Source organism: Oryzias latipes, chromosome 15 (genome assembly GCF_053564925.1).
Source record: "Oryzias latipes strain Hd-rR chromosome 15, Olatipes_Hd-rR_3.1".
Classification (NCBI taxonomy): Eukaryota; Metazoa; Chordata; class Actinopteri; order Beloniformes; family Adrianichthyidae; genus Oryzias; species Oryzias latipes.
In genome coordinates, this window is record NC_136251.1 from 5028519 (window position 1) to 5044146 (window position 15628).

The window sequence follows — 15628 nt, forward strand, 5'->3', positions numbered from 1 at the left end:
AATGAGTTTGACAAATATGTGTAAATTCTTTATTGCTTTGACTACAATGCTTGAAATAAATCAATAAATCAAAAGCAAATTATTTAAACTATAACAGTTTTTCAATAGACTATAAAACAATTATGATTTATTATAATCTGACAGCTGCACATTCCATTTAAAAAAAAAAATTACAAGCCCATTATTGATACACAATAAGAAACAAATCAGGCTAGTTTGAAGCTCCGTGCAAAGACCTGTTCATCTGAACAAACAGAACCACTTAAACTAGTGACGACAACTCCAGAATGATGGCGGAGCCCCCTACCCTACTTGCTGCATGACTCAGAGATCCTCTCCTCTTTTCTTTTTTCATTTCGTAGAAAACTCAGGGGAGGAAGGACAAAAGAACAAAGTCAAGAACGGTGCTCAGGCGACCGCCAGTCGATTCCTTTCGTTCACTCTAATGAGCTGTTGAAAAGATTCAATTCGTTTGCCAACGTCACATCACTTTTCTAAATGTCATGACTGAGCAGATGAGGGGATCAGGCCGTCTACGGTTACAGGACGATGCATGAGGGGTGCAGGCTGGAAGGGCTGTGTTTCACCGTCAGGACTTGGTCTGTGAGATTCAGTCCTAAGTAGATGTGGTTCTCATGAGAGGGTGAAAAAAAAAACATAAAAAGGTAGATATTACACAAGAAAAGCAAAATCTTACAAACCAATGTCAATGCTTTTTACCAGCATGAAGAACAAAGCATTGTCATCGTGGTTAATTAAAAAAGGTAAACTGATTTTTCTTAAACTCGGAGTTTTCTTTGATACACGTTTAGATTTTATATTTTAATTTGGGAACATACCCTCCTCTGTTTATAGAAATATTCAGGACACCCACAAACAAAAGCAAGGGCAATGTTATGTCATTTAACTTAAAGAGATTATTTTAATTTGGCCACAACTTATTTAAATTAACTTAAAGTATCTGTTATGAAGCAGTAGTAAGCAAATATCAGAGTTGTATTTTCTTTGCCTGAATGTGTTTGTGTATTTTTTTAATCAGTTGTTTTCTTTCAGGAAAGCTCATACTTTTGCATCCAAAGGAGCTTGTTCCATCAATCCAGAGCAGGGTGGACTTAGAACAATGCTGCCCTCTGATGGAGCAGCAGGGACAGCAGGAAATCGTTCAGAATTTATAGGTTTTTTAAGAATGTTGTCCTTTGGAATACTGCATATGGTAAACTTAAATGTCACACCCGTTTCTTTTTTTTTTAGAGCTAGAATTTGCAGGAAAACATTGTTCTTGTACTGTATCTGATGGGTTTTGTTTACAGAGTGCTCCTGGAGCATTTTCCTGGGGAATTTGGAGTGCACAGAAGAGTTATAGAGGCAATGATTTGCTGTGGCGACACCAAAAGGAGCAGACATGGAAGAGTTTGTGGCAGCTAACAATGTAGAATCTTCATCTATTTTTTCTTCTTCTTGACTCTGGAGGAAAAGCTCCAGCCACCCAGAGAAAACCCGGTAGAAGCATGGAGGAGCATTTTATTTGGTTTGCTTTTCATCTCTGTCCAATTTGTTGATTTCTCAGAAGTTCTTTGCTTGCTTTAGTTTGTGAAATGCTGCACCAAAGTTTCAATGAAAACGAAGAACTTTTTTCACTTCTTTTTCCCCTCTTCTGTCTCATTCTTTTCTTTTTTCACCTCTGCTGTTGTCATTTTTGTCAGAAAGTTCCTCTTCAGGGAGATCTTTCTTTATTCCATTAATCGTCCCTTCTGTTTTGTCATGTCCATGCTGAGTCATTCCATGTTTTGCTGTGTCAGGATATTTCACTGCTACTCCTCAGTCTCTGTTTAGAGCCTTAGGATTTGTGTTTTCTCTCTCTTGTGCCAGCCCAAGGTAATGTAAGTTAATATTCTTTCTGTGCGGCCCAAATGACCCACGGACCGGTACTGGTCCGAGGCCTGGGGGTTGGGGACCACTGGTCTAGATGACCCAACTCCCAATGTTAAAGTGCCTAGGATAGCACAAGGGTTACGTGATGCAGTTTACTTATGACACTCTTATATTATGTCTCTCATATTTTTGAATGCCCCTCCATCTCCCCCTGTTACCCCCCCATCTCTAACATCCCACTGTATCTCTCTCTCTACTTTTTGTCTGTCCGGGCCAACAAGGATTGCATTTAAACATGGTGTTGTTGTTGTCTCTCTTTCGGCTTTTCCCATCAGGGGTCGCCACAGCGAACGAGTCGCATGGTAAATTTGGCAATGTTTTTTTTACGCCGGATGCCCTTCCTGACGCAACCCTCTCAAAGCAACTGGGCTTGGAACCGGCACAGAAGTAGAGTAGGGAACAGGGAGCAGCCCATAGTCGAACCCTGGTTTCACGTACGGAAGGCGCCGCAAACCAGCACGAGCTAAACCGGCTCCCCTGATTGCATTTAAACATAATTATTATAAATAAAGCTTAGCCTTATTTCAAAGGGGTTTATACAAATATATTCTGTTTGTCTGACGATCCATAAACCTCTAGTGCAGCAGTAAAATGTGTTGATGGATTTGCTTGCAGTATCTTGCTCAGAAAACAAGATACTGTACTTTCACATGAGAATCATGAAAAAGTAAAGAACGAGCCATAGATGTCTTCTTATGGCCTGGGCTGTCTACAAAGATTAAAGATGTGATACGGAAATGTGAAGTGTGCAAAAAGGCCCAAAAGTCAGAACCCAAGTGAACCTTTACTGTGTCCCAAGAGAGCTTGGTCAAAGGCTGGAATGGATTTCTTCCATTTCAATGATGCTGAATATCAAGAACCTTAAAACCATAAAGCTAAATGGTAAAACAGGCAACAACATCATAACTGCTTTGAAAGCCATGTTTGACCGACATGGTGTGAACAAAATGTTCTCAGAAAACAGTCAGTGGAGAAATGCAAGAGTTCGCAACAAGTTTGGAGTTGGAGTTGGAACGTAACGCTCTGGAGTTTCCAAAATCTACAAGCTGAAAGATCCATTCAAAGAGTGAAGTTTATGCTGAAAAAGGACAGGATCATAGACCAGATATTCATCCATTACATCTAGAAGAGAAAGTTACACTTCCCAAAGTTCATGTCCTGAGCATATCAACTCCGAGTATGGGACACTTTTATTCTGATAAAATCTGGAGATGAGATTCTCTCCAGATATGAGATGCGTCACTAGTGATATCCAAGGTCAGGATATTTCCAGATTCTATCCATGTCATATCTGTTGATATCTGATGTCCGTATACAAGTCATATCTGAAGTTAGGATTTGGAACATATGGCCAGCAGGCATATCTGAAGAACTAACACCAGTGATATCTGAGTTCAGGATATTTCCAGATTCTATCCATGTCATATCTGTTGATATCTGATATCCGTATACTAGTCATTTCTGAAGTTAGGATTTGGAACATATGGCCAGCAGACATATCTGAAGAACAAACACTAGTGATGTAAGTCAGGATATTTGAAGATACCAGTCATCTCAAAAATATATAAGAAATAAAAGGTAACAGAAAACTGTTATTACTCAAAAATATTTTATTACAAAATAAATAAATAAGTCAAAAACCACAAACAAACATGCATCCTTTTTTCTCTTCTGCCAGATAGCAGCTCTTGACTGGTGGTGGGTTTCCTTCAGTAAAGTCAGCTGAGTGTCTCGTGCGTAATTTTGGCTTAATTCCACTCCTCCAGTTTTCATCCCAGGCTTTATGGCATTTCAGCATCACCCTGGTTAGCCTAGTGGAGCGCCACTTTGGCGAGGCTTGATAATAAGATGGTTTGTCCTCGTCACTTTCCTCGACGCTGACATAGTTTGCATTGGCTCTTTTTATATATGACAGATCCTCTTGATTGAGAATTTCTCAGCAATTTTGACCCTCTTTTTGAAGAGCTGTGGACCAACAGGAAAGAAAAATATTATTTTAATTAGAGGAAACAACACACACACACATACACAGTTCAACTGGACCATGCACGACCTGAGTAAATGAAACAAGGTCACAAATAGGACAACTCACCTGATCATGCTGACTTGTCCTCCTTTTGACCTCCTCCTTGCTTCTATCTCCATTCTCTCTCTTTGCACTTGAGACTGTCAATAGCTCGATTGCAAGCTCCTAGTCGATGGAAATATGAAATGTACAGAAGATGAGGTCAACATATCGCAAACATGTTTCCAAAGTGGAATATTCAAAATGTGCCATGCAGACTGTCACAGTGGCTTATCTTAATTATCCATTGTCAATGCCTTATCGTTATTGTAACTTAGTATTTGGTCTTAAGACATGGAAACACTAAATGAGCTGTCTATCACACTAATACAATTGCAATCCTATTCAAAATATCTCTGAAAAGAAAGTAACACTGAATACTTGACATTGAGTCTCTCACATTATCTCTAACTTATGGAGAGTTGGTTAAATCCAACTTCATGTTGGTGCTTACTTCTAACTTGGTGGAAACTCCAATTTGGTTCCACATCTTTCACTGCTGCCGTCATCTCCTCATTGTGCGGTGTTCTGAAGCTAAAAAAAAGACAATATTTTATAACTGACTGGAGTTCTTGTCAAGTTTCCTAAAACGATAGTGAGAAAGAAACATACTTGTCATCTGCCCGGACCTTCCACTGGAGCTGCTCTCCGAGGTTCTTGTGTTTGTGATGGACAAGAATCTGAGTGGATGTCTGTGTGGATGCCTCTGAAACAAAAAAGATGCGTTTATTGTGTTTATACTGTAATTTATTGTTTGGCTTACAATTGTTTTATGAAAGGATCATGCAAATAATAGACTAATTACACTCATTGGCACTTTAGGCACACCTTGCTATTGCTGGGTTGGACTCCCTTTTGCCTTCAGAACTGCCTTAATCCTTGGTGGCATAGATTCAACAAGGTACTGGAAACATTCCTCATAGAGTTTGGTCCATATTGACATGACAGAATCAGTTGCTGCAGAGTTGTCGGCTGCACATCCATGATGCCAATCTCCTGTTCCCCCACATCTCAAAGGTGATCTACTGGGTTGAGATCTGGTGACTATGGAAGTCATTTGAGTCCAGTGAACTCATTGTCATGTTCAAAAAACAAAAATGGAAATGTGCTTTTGTTGCATGAAACGTCACCTCTCTGGGCGGCAAGGAAGGTTGAGCTTGTGCATAGGTTGAGAGAAACCGGCTGGATATAGTTGGGCTCAATTCCACGTACAGCCTGGGCTCTGAAACTCAGTCCCTTGAGAGGGGTTGGACTGTCTACCATTCTGGAATTGCACATTGTAAGAGCCGGCAGTCAGGTCTGGGCTTACTTGTGAGCCCACAGCTCAGCAGCCAAGTGTTGGAGCTCACCCCGGGGGATAATAGGGTCATGTCCCTTTGCCTTCAGGTACAGAAAAGGTCTCTGTGGGTTCTTATGGGCCGAGCAGCATTTTGAAGTACCTGACCTTCTTGATGTCTCTTGAGGGCATACTGGAAAGGACCACAACGGGGGACTCTGTTGTCCTCCTGGATGACTTAAATGACCACGTGGGCAACAACAGTGGCGCTCCTTTCAAGCCCCTGTGCTTCACGACAGGATTCCACTCCTTCCCCGGAGCCCATGTAGCTGGGATTGAGACATCTCTCTCCCGCAGAACGGTGGCGAGCGGGACTGTATTTGTACTGTGGGCAGTCTGGACACTTTGTCCTCAACTGTCTGCGAAAAAGCCAGGGTTCACCAGCTAGGAAGGAACTGGTGAGCTGCATTTCATCTTTTTCTCCACCTTCACGAAGAGGGCCGGCCCTGGTCTTCTGGGGGCCCGAAGCAAAATTTAATTTGTGGGCCCTCTAACTGATCAGCAGCACCAACAAAGCACAACTGTTGTTGTCATATAAATGAGATCTCTGTATTAATACATTTTGTGAATGTATTATTATTGCTGTAGAAGAATTTAAAACAGTATATTGCCTTCACGTGGGATGCACATTTAGTGGTACCAAACCAAATTTAAAAGTGCAAAGAAAAAAATATGAATGACAAATGTATATATATGTCGCGGTGCCTCTGTCAGGTTCCTCCCCCCTCCCCTCTCTGCTTGGCCTTATTCTCCGCAGCTGCCGCCACTCATCTCATCAGCCTGCCAGACCTTCATAAGGAGCTCCAGGACCAGTATTCAACGCGAGTTCGTTGCCTCTAATGGTGCATGTTCTAGCATCCAGAGATCCTTGTTTGATTACCTTCTACTTCAGCCCTCACGCCTCTTTGTCCTGTTCCAGGAAAACCCTAGTCCACGAGTGAGCGGTCAAGCGGACGTGCCGAGCAGTTTCCATCCACACTCACCTCCTTCAGTGGAGCGCTGTCGGAGTCCACGTCAACTCCCAAGCCACGGTCGGTTCCTCGAGCTGCGTCTCCTGTCCTCGTCTTGTCTCGGACCCACGGACCCCCTCCAGCCACGTCGCCTCCCTGCCGCATCAAGACAACATCACCAGCTGAACCAATAAAACCCATTACTTACCACTACTCACCTCCTGTCATCCTTCCGGGTTCCAGCATCTGGGTCTGTCAAGCCTAGTCAGTCATGACAGAACGAACTCACCAAAGCCCCGACCAAGCTGACCCGGAGGGCCTTCGGCTTGCCGTTACCCAACAGGGCATCATGCTCGGACGCCAGGCGGATGCTCACGCCCAAATGGCCTCTGCACAACAGGAATTATTCCGCCGACTAGACGGTATGTCTCAAACTCTCGTCAATCTAACCGGACAATTTGCTAACCCTGCTACAGGCTCATCCATGGCTACTTCCGACAACATCTCCGCTCCCACTTCCGCTTCCGGATCGTTCCAGTCAGCGGAAAACTTCCGGCTGCAGCCGGAACCCTTTTTCGGTGACGTAGAGGCCTGCAGCGGCTTCATTCTACAGTGCCAGCTCATTTTTCGTCAAGCCCCCAGGTACTATCAGTCTGATCATAGTAAAATCACGCTCATCATCAATTCATTATGTGACAAAGCTCTCCAGTGGGCTCAAGCCTTTATTGCTGCTAATCCTATAACTCATCTCCAATATGAACATTTCAGTAATGAATTTCGGCTCATTTTCGATCAGCCACGCTGACAAGAAGAAGCTACCAGGCGCCTCTTAAATACAAAACAGCGGGGTCGGTCAGTTAGCGACCCTGTGATCGATTTCCGCATTTTGGCAGTGGAAGCTGGCTGGCCGGACATAGCTTTAAAGGGCATTTTCTATCAGTCTCTGAATGAATCCATTAAGGATCATTTATGCACACAGCCGGAGGCTAATACATTTGAAGACTTGGTCTCAGCTGCTCTTAGATCAGACATCCGTCTCCGTGAAAGACACAATGAGCGCCAAGTCAACCATCGTAAAACCATAAATAATCACCCGTTTTCTGTCATTCCCGCTCAGACACAGGCCACAATTGATCAGGTTCCCTGCCCCAAGCCTACGGAGGAACCCATGCAGGTGGGGCACTCTAAATTATCAGCAGAAGAACGACAGAGGCGTCGCATGGAGGGTTCATGTTTTTATTGCGGCGCCCAGGGCCATTTAGTTTCTCAATGTAAACGACGTTTAAACTCCCAGACCCCCCGTTGAGTGACAGGCCACGGGGGGAATATGTTTCAGCCCAGACTTCGGCTACTTTTCTTTATTTACCTGTCAAAATCTGCACTAAAACCGACATTCACAGCACTAAGGCTCTCATAGATTCTGGAGCTGAACAGAGCCTCATAGATCTGGATCTTGTCACTAGTCTACGTCTTCCCACTGAACCTCTCGAAAACCCTGTTGAAGCTTCTGGTTTAGGGGGGCAACCCCTTTCACGCATAACCCATCGCACTAAACCCGTGCAAATTCTCATTTCTGGTAATCATAGAGAAAACATTCAGTTCTTCATCACTCGTTCTAAGCACACCCCCATTATCCTGGGTTACTCCTGGTTAAAACTCCACAATCCACAATTTAACTGGAGCCTAGGTCAAATTACCAATTGGAGTTCCTACTGCCTGGCCAACTGTCTTGCCTCTGCCATTCTCTCCACGTCTCATCCGTCTCCTGAACCCTCATCTGACTCTAATCTGGACAAAATCCCTGCCTGTTATCATGACCTCCACGAGGTTTTCAGCAAAACCAAGGCCTGTGCTCTGCCATCTCATCGTCCTTATGATTGTGAAATCAACTTACAACCTGGGTCCACCCTCCCCAAGGGCAGACTGTTCAATCTCTCCAGGCCTGAAAGACACGCGATGGAAAGTTACGTTCAGGAGGCGCTATCCCTAGGACATATCCGACCCTCTTCATCACCTGTCGGAGCAGGATTTTTCTTCGTGGAAAAGAAGGACAAAACCCTGCGCCCCTGCATCGACTACAGAGAACTTAACCAAATCACGATTAAAGATAAGTACGCTCTACCTCTTATATCTACTGTTTTTGACTCCGTGCAGGAGGCCCGCATCTTCACTAAGTTGGACCTCCGAAATGCTTATCACCTTATGAGGATGAAGGAGGGGGACGAGTGGAAGACGGCGTTTCACACGCCGCTTGGACATTACGAATATCTGGTCTTGCCATTTGGACTGACCTACGCCCCCGCAGTTTTCCAGAGACTGGTAAATGATGTCCTTCGGGACTTTTTGAACCATTTTGTCTTCGTCTATCTGGACGATATATTGATTTACTCTGAGAACCTGACCCAACATGAACTACACGTCCGCCAAGTACTCACTCGTCTCCTGGAAAATCAACTATTTGTCAAATTGGAAAAATGCAAATTTCACGTTGACCATGTTCAGTTCTTAGGATACATAATCGAGCCAGGCCACATTCGACCCAATCCTGCAAAAATTGAGGCCGTTGCCAATTGGAGCCTCCTAGTAGCCGTAAGAAGCTCCAGCAGTTCTTCGGCTTTGCAAATTTCTACCGGCGGTTCATCAGGAACTACAGCAGTATCGCCGCACCCCTAACACGTCTCACGTCCACATCCCAGAATTTCTCTTGGACCCAGGAGGCTCAAGAAGCTTTTGACCGGCTAAAGGGTCTGTTTGTCTCTGCTCCCATCTTGATTCAACCAGACCCCTCCCGTCAGTTTGTGGTTGAGGTGGATGCCTCGGATTCGGGAGTTGGAGCTGTACTTTCCCAGAAGGAACCCCAATCCGGTAAGCTCAAGCCATGCGCTTTCTTCTCTAAGAAACTGTCACCTGCAGAGCAAAATTATGACGTGGGGAACCGGGAACTGCTGGCCATCAAGCTGGCCCTTGAGGAGTGGAGGCACTGGCTGGAGGGTGCGGAACATCCTTTAGTGGTTTGAACGGACCATAAAACTTTGCGTACTTGAGGACGGCAAAAAGACTAAACTCCAGGCAGGCAAGGTGGTGTTTGTTTTTTGACCGTTTCCGCTTTACCATAACTTATAGACCTGGTAACCGAAACGTCAAACCCGATGTTCTTCCCGCAAGTTCAGTTCCTCGGATCCTACCACTGCCACCATCATTCCCCCCACCTGCATCGTGGGAGCCCTTACCTGCGATATCGAGAACCGCGTCATCCAGGCTCAAGGTGAGGAACCCGGTCACGCCCCTTGCCCTAATGGAACCCTGTTTGTCCCCAACTCTCTCAGATCTGAAGTGCTATCCTGGGGACACGCTTCCAAGATTTCATGTCATGGAGGGGTCCAACGTACTGATCAACCTGATCAAACGCCGTTTCTTCTGGCCGTCCATGGAGAAAGATGTTCGGGAATTTGTGGCCGCCTGCTCCACCTGCGCCCGTTCCAAATTGGCAAACTCTCCACCCGCTGGGCTCCTTCACCCACTGCCCACTCCCAGCCGTCCCTGGTCACATATAGCCTTGGACTTCATCACCGGACTACCCCCATCTCAGGGTAACACTGTTATACTCACCGTCATAGATCGGTTCACCAAAATGGCTCACTTTATCCCGCTAGCCCAGTTACCTTCAGCCACAGAGACGGCCCAAGTCCTGGTCAACCAGGTATTCGGGCATCATGGCATTCCCTCGGACATTGTATCTGACCGTGGCCCACAGTTCATCTCCCACGTTTGGAAGGCGTTCTGCTCCGCCTTGGGGGCCACGGTCAGCCTCTCCTCTGGATATCACCCCCAGTCCAATGGTCAAGCAGAGAGGGCCAACCAGGAACTGGAGGCAGCTCTACACTGCCTGGCGGCACAAAACGACAAGGACTGGTCCCAGTATCTCGTTTGGATAGAGTATGCCCACAATACTCAAATATCCTCTGCCACTCGGGTGTCACCTTTCGAAGCCGCCCTCGGGTACTCACCACCTCTGTTTTCATCCCAGGAACTATATTTGGCGGTGCCTTCGGTCCAGGAACATCTCCAGCGTTGCCAACGCGTCTGGCGCCAGACCACAGAAGCTCTCCTCCGCACCAAGGAGAGCAACTGTCGCATCGCCAATCGCCACAGGGTGGTGGGTCCCGCTTACCAGCCTGGTCAGGGGTTTGGCTCTCCGCCCGCAATATTCCTATTCATGCTCACTCCCGCAAGTTGGCTCCCCGGTTCATCGGACCTTATACCATTGAGAAAATCATCAATCCTACCTGTGTCCGTCTACGCCTCCCTCGGGCCCCTTAAGATACACCCCTCCTTTCATATCTCACAGATCAAACCCGTTCAGGACAGTCCTCTGTGCCCGCCGTCATCGACCCGCCCGGGTCATCGACGGCGTCCCCGCCTATACGGTGAGCCGGATATTGGACATCCGTCGTCGGGGTCGCGGGCACCAGTTCCTGGTTGATTGGGAGGGTTATGGTCCTGAGGAGCGATCTTCGATCTCGCGCTCTCTCATCCTGGACCCGTCCGTCATCGAGGATTTCTTCCGGACCCATCCTGATCGCCGTCCTGGACCGCCTGGAGGCGGTCGTTGAGGGGGGGGGGTACTGTCACGGTGCCTCTGTCAGGTTCCTCCCCCCTCCCCTCTTTGCTTGGCCTTATTCTCCGCAGCTGCCGCCACTCATCTCATCAGCCTGCCAGACCTTCATAAGGAGCTCCAGGACCAGAATTCAAAGCGAGTTCGTTGCCTCTAATGGTGCATGTTCTAGCCTCCAGAGATCCTTGTTTGATTACCTTCTACTTCACGCCTCACGCCTCTTTCTCCTGTTCCAGGAAAACCCTAGTCCACGAGTGAGCGGTCAAGCGGACGTGCCGAGCAGTTTCCATCCACACTCACCTCCTTCAGTGGAGCGCTGTCGGAGTCCACGTCAACTCCCAAGCCACGGTCGGTTCCTCGAGCTGCGTCTCCTGTCCTCGTCTTGTCTCGGACCCACGGACCCCCTCCAGCCACGTCGCCTCCCTGCCGCATCAAGACAACATCACCAGCTGAACCAATAAAACCCATTACTTACCACTACTCACCTCCTGTCATCCTTCCGGGTTCCAGCATCTGGGTCTGTCAAGCCTAGTCAGTCATGACAATATATTTTTTTTAATGTAACATTGGGCACTCAACAAATGACATTCACAAAACTAAACTTTATTAATAAACAGAAACTTAATAGCAAATCAAATAAGATAAAACAATCCAAAATAAAGAACACAAAAGCTCACTGAGGGTGATTTTGGAAATTCAAAGTCTTTATCAGTCTGAAAAGGACCTCTTTGAACCAAATCCATTCTTACTGGATCAGAGAGTGTGGTTGGCCATTCAGCTGGACCAATTGGATTTGAGGTAGGTGGAATTTTGGATCCAGTAGGCTCCTCTTCCAGACACGGCTTTCTTGGAGCCTCTGGAACATCAGATACATAACTTTAACAAAAGCAAACAGTGAAAAGTCAAACAGTCCAATCAAATCTACATAACAGTTGCGGTGACGCTGTTGGAAATGTTGGAAAGAAGTGCCTTCACTGTTAAGTGCACAAATGTATGACTATTTTTCAAGTAATAATGAAACAATAAGTTTGATTTCGATTCCATATTGGCTAGATTTGAACTTACCAGCAGCAGCATCAATGTTTTCCCTTTCCACAGATGATGTGGTGACAGGAGTTTCTTCAGCTAAAAAAAACAAGAATTAATATTACACAATAATTAAAGATAAAGCTAATAAAATAACTATAGCAGAATACTACTAATAGTTTAGTGGTTCATTTAAAATCTGTGTGCAGTTCTTTCACAATGTCATGATTTTTTTATATATTTATGAGAGATTTATTGTTTGATTGTGTATTTGCACGAGGTCCAGGCAGTAAAAACACCAAACTGGACGCTCTGCCACATTTGTATCAGAGAGAGGAGGGTGGAGACTCTACAACAACCAGCAAGCACCATTCTCCCTGCTCATCTGGTGCTGGGTGCAACACGGTGATCTTTGGAGATTAGGGGTCAAGGATTCTGTTCCCGATCCTATGTGTATGCCTTCAGGTTGTCCTCCAGAGTGTTCATTTGTCCCCTCACACCTCTGTCAGTCAGTCCTGAAATGGGGATGTTCATCCTGTTTGGCTTGCCATCCTGGAGTGACTAGGACTGCTTTTCTGGTGGCTCAAAGACTATGGTGGCCCACTATGTCCTCTGATATTAGGGCATTTGTCGCTTCATGCCCCGTGTGTGCTAGTGTTAAGACACCCAGAACTCCTCCTGCTGGTTTACTTCAGCCTCTGCCTGCTGCCATGGTCTGCCCTGTTCTAAGGGAAAGACACTCATCACGACAGTTGTGGAAAGGGTTCTCCCAGTTGGTTAATGCTGACGTATCTGGGAGACATTTCGACACCGGTTGCTAAGGAACCGGGAGAGGCTTACTGCTGTTGCCAACCGCCGGAGAACGGCTGCTCTATACTACAAGGTGGGAGATAGAGTTTGGTTCTCTTCCACAGATATCCAGTTCAAGAAAGCTGATGCCCTGTTACATCGGACCATATGAGACATACAGGGTTGATGACCTTTTGTTGAGGTCGTCAACCCTGTGGCAGTCAATCTTTGTCATCCCCGCACCCTCCGAGTCCACCCGCTTTTTTTATGTGAGTAAACTAAAACCTGCAAAAGACTCCCCCCTTCATCTTACTCTGGGATTCCCTCCGGCACCTCATCTTGTGGATGGTGGTCCTCCCTACACTGTCTGGGAGCTTCACGCCTCGAGGGGAGTTGGTCGGGCATTGAGTATCTCGTGGACTGGCAGGGTTAGGTTCCTGCTGATTGTCAGTCGGTACCCGAGTGCCACATCCTCGACTGGGACCTTTTTGCCCGCTTCCACCGAGACCACCAAGACTAACCTCGTCGTCGTCCGTCTAGGAGCCGGACTTTGTTTGTACTTGTTAATTATTATTTCAGGTATTTATGTAGTTGTCATTTAGATTTTCGTTGTCGCAGTGTCCTGTTTTGTCCTGGCGTTGGTGTCGTGTTTTTGTCCTTGTCTTGGTTATTAAAACTTTTTGGCATTCCAATCCATTGGATTAGAGTCCTTCCTGCTCCTTGGTTCCTTCTAGTTACGAGCCGTAACAGTAAACTTTTTATTCCTTTATTATTTTTATTTCTGTGCAAAATTTAAAGTCGCAAATTTGGAAACAAATCACGTATAACAAAAATTGTCAACAACACCACTCACCCCCGTATGCCTAGGTGCTAAAAAAAGAACCACAAAAAATAGTGCTATGATGTCACCAGCCAGCCAATTGAGCTGTGATGTCAAATTTCATCACTGTGATGTCAACATAGTTGGGCTGTGATGTCATATGTCATCACTTTGATGTCAATAGTTGGTTGAGCTGTGATGTTGTATGTCATCACTGTGATGTCAATAGTTGAGCTGTGATGTCATATGTCATCACTGCGATGTCAATAGTTGAGCTGTGATGTCATATGTCATCATATTACACAGTTTTAAATCCCTTAAACATGACAGATGAATTGTCTTGTGTTGCAAAAACGTACATAAGTAATACTTGAAAAACTTAGACTTTGAAAGGTGTTTCATAAAGACAAGCAAATCAAGACATAAGAATCCTTAATTTGTTGTTTAAAAATTTGTGATTATAGCAAAGGATGGACCTTTTAAAGAGTTCTCACTTTCAATACCCTGCTATTCTTAAAAGTAACAAACACGTTTACCTGCAAATGTGTTTTCTGGGTCAAGGATCCTTTGGGGCAGTAATCCACTATCAACAATTATCTACATTTAAAAATGTGGCAGTGAAAATTTTGGCCACAAATAATGGAATAAGGGAGTCAAAGATGCTAGATAAAATCAAATGCGCCGATCCGGACAAAAATAATCTTTTGAAATTAGTGGAACATTTTAGTCTTGGATTGCAACATTGTATTGTTTTTGAAAAACTAGACCAAGATGTTTTACATTTCATGTCTAAAAGAAACCGTAAGCCAATGGAAGTGTCTGAAATACGGCCAATTGCTCAGCAAATTCTGGTGGCTTTAAATGCTCTTAAGTCGATGGGTCTTGCTCATACTGACATCAAACCAGACAACTTAATGTTAGTAAATCATGCCACTCATCCTTTCAAAGTAAAGCTAATTGATTTTGGTTTGGCAAGAAATATATCTGATTTAAAACGTACAAGCCAGATTCAGGCTTTGGGGTACAGAGCCCCTGAGGCTGTCTTTGGCCTCCCAATGAATGAAAGTGTGGATATGTGGAGTCTCGGATGTTCTTTGGTGTTTATGAATTTCTTTAAACACCTATATCCAAGAACTTCTGAATATGAATATATTGCAACCATTGTTCGAATGCATGGTACACCCCCAGATCATGTTTTACGGGAAGGTTTAAGAGTACATGACTTTTTTTCTGTAAACAAAACTTCATCTGGAAATAAGTTCAAATTCAAGATTCCTACAGAGTATATGGGTTGTAAAGGGAAAATGACAGATTGGGTTTTCAGGGCTATTGGCACAATCGATAATGTGCTGTACGATCATAAGAAATGTCGGTATTACAGCCAAATGCAGTCTACCATTAGCCACGGTGATTCTTTAAAGCTTAAAGATGTAACAGAATTTGAATCCCTATTAAAGCAGATGCTGTGTGTTAATTCAAAGAACAGAATTACTCCAGAAGAAGCACTAAAGCATAATTTTATTAGCATGAATCATCTTTCTAAAAGTAAAGAACATCCTTATGTAAGATCAGCACATAGACTCATGTCTGTCTGCCAAGACACTGCAAGTGGAAAATCTGCAACTTCAAATAACAAAACTGTCTGTAGGGAAACTAATACAAAAGTTCCAGCATTTACTGCAGCAAACCTAACTGTTGGAAATTCTGCAACTACAAATAACAAAACTGTCTGTACGGAAACTAATACAAATGTTCCAGTATTAACTGCAGCAAACCTAACTGTTGGAAAATCTGCAACTTTAAATAACAAAACTGTCTGTAGGGAAACTTGGACAGAAATGTCAGCATTTACATGTCAAAGACCACACAAAGTGGAGACTGAGACCAACATAAAAGCCTCAAAAAGGATCATGGACAGCAGCAGTTCTTCTGGTGGGAAAAACATGGAAGCTTTGACAAAGCCAACCCCATACAAGAAGAAAAAGGTTCCCCGCTCTGCAGCTGTGGAAAAGACTGTGCGTCAAGTACAGTTACCGGTGCAAAACTTTCCACAAATACTAAAGATTCAAGAAAGGGTTATTCACGTCAAACCCAA

The 15628-nt window shown here is 44.8% G+C and overlaps 1 long non-coding RNA gene across 1 annotated transcript; it reads right to left on the reverse strand.

Moving 5' to 3' along the window:
* Positions 1-3784: 3784 nt before the first annotated feature.
* LOC105355720 (uncharacterized) lies at positions 3785-4963 on the reverse strand. The gene is made up of 5 exons (XR_910060.4): positions 4826-4963; positions 4610-4703; positions 4452-4531; positions 4025-4123; positions 3785-3897 (listed from the first exon to the last, which is right to left on the reverse strand). It is a non-coding gene; the product is annotated as an uncharacterized LOC105355720 (long non-coding RNA).
* Positions 4964-15628: the final 10665 nt, after the last annotated feature.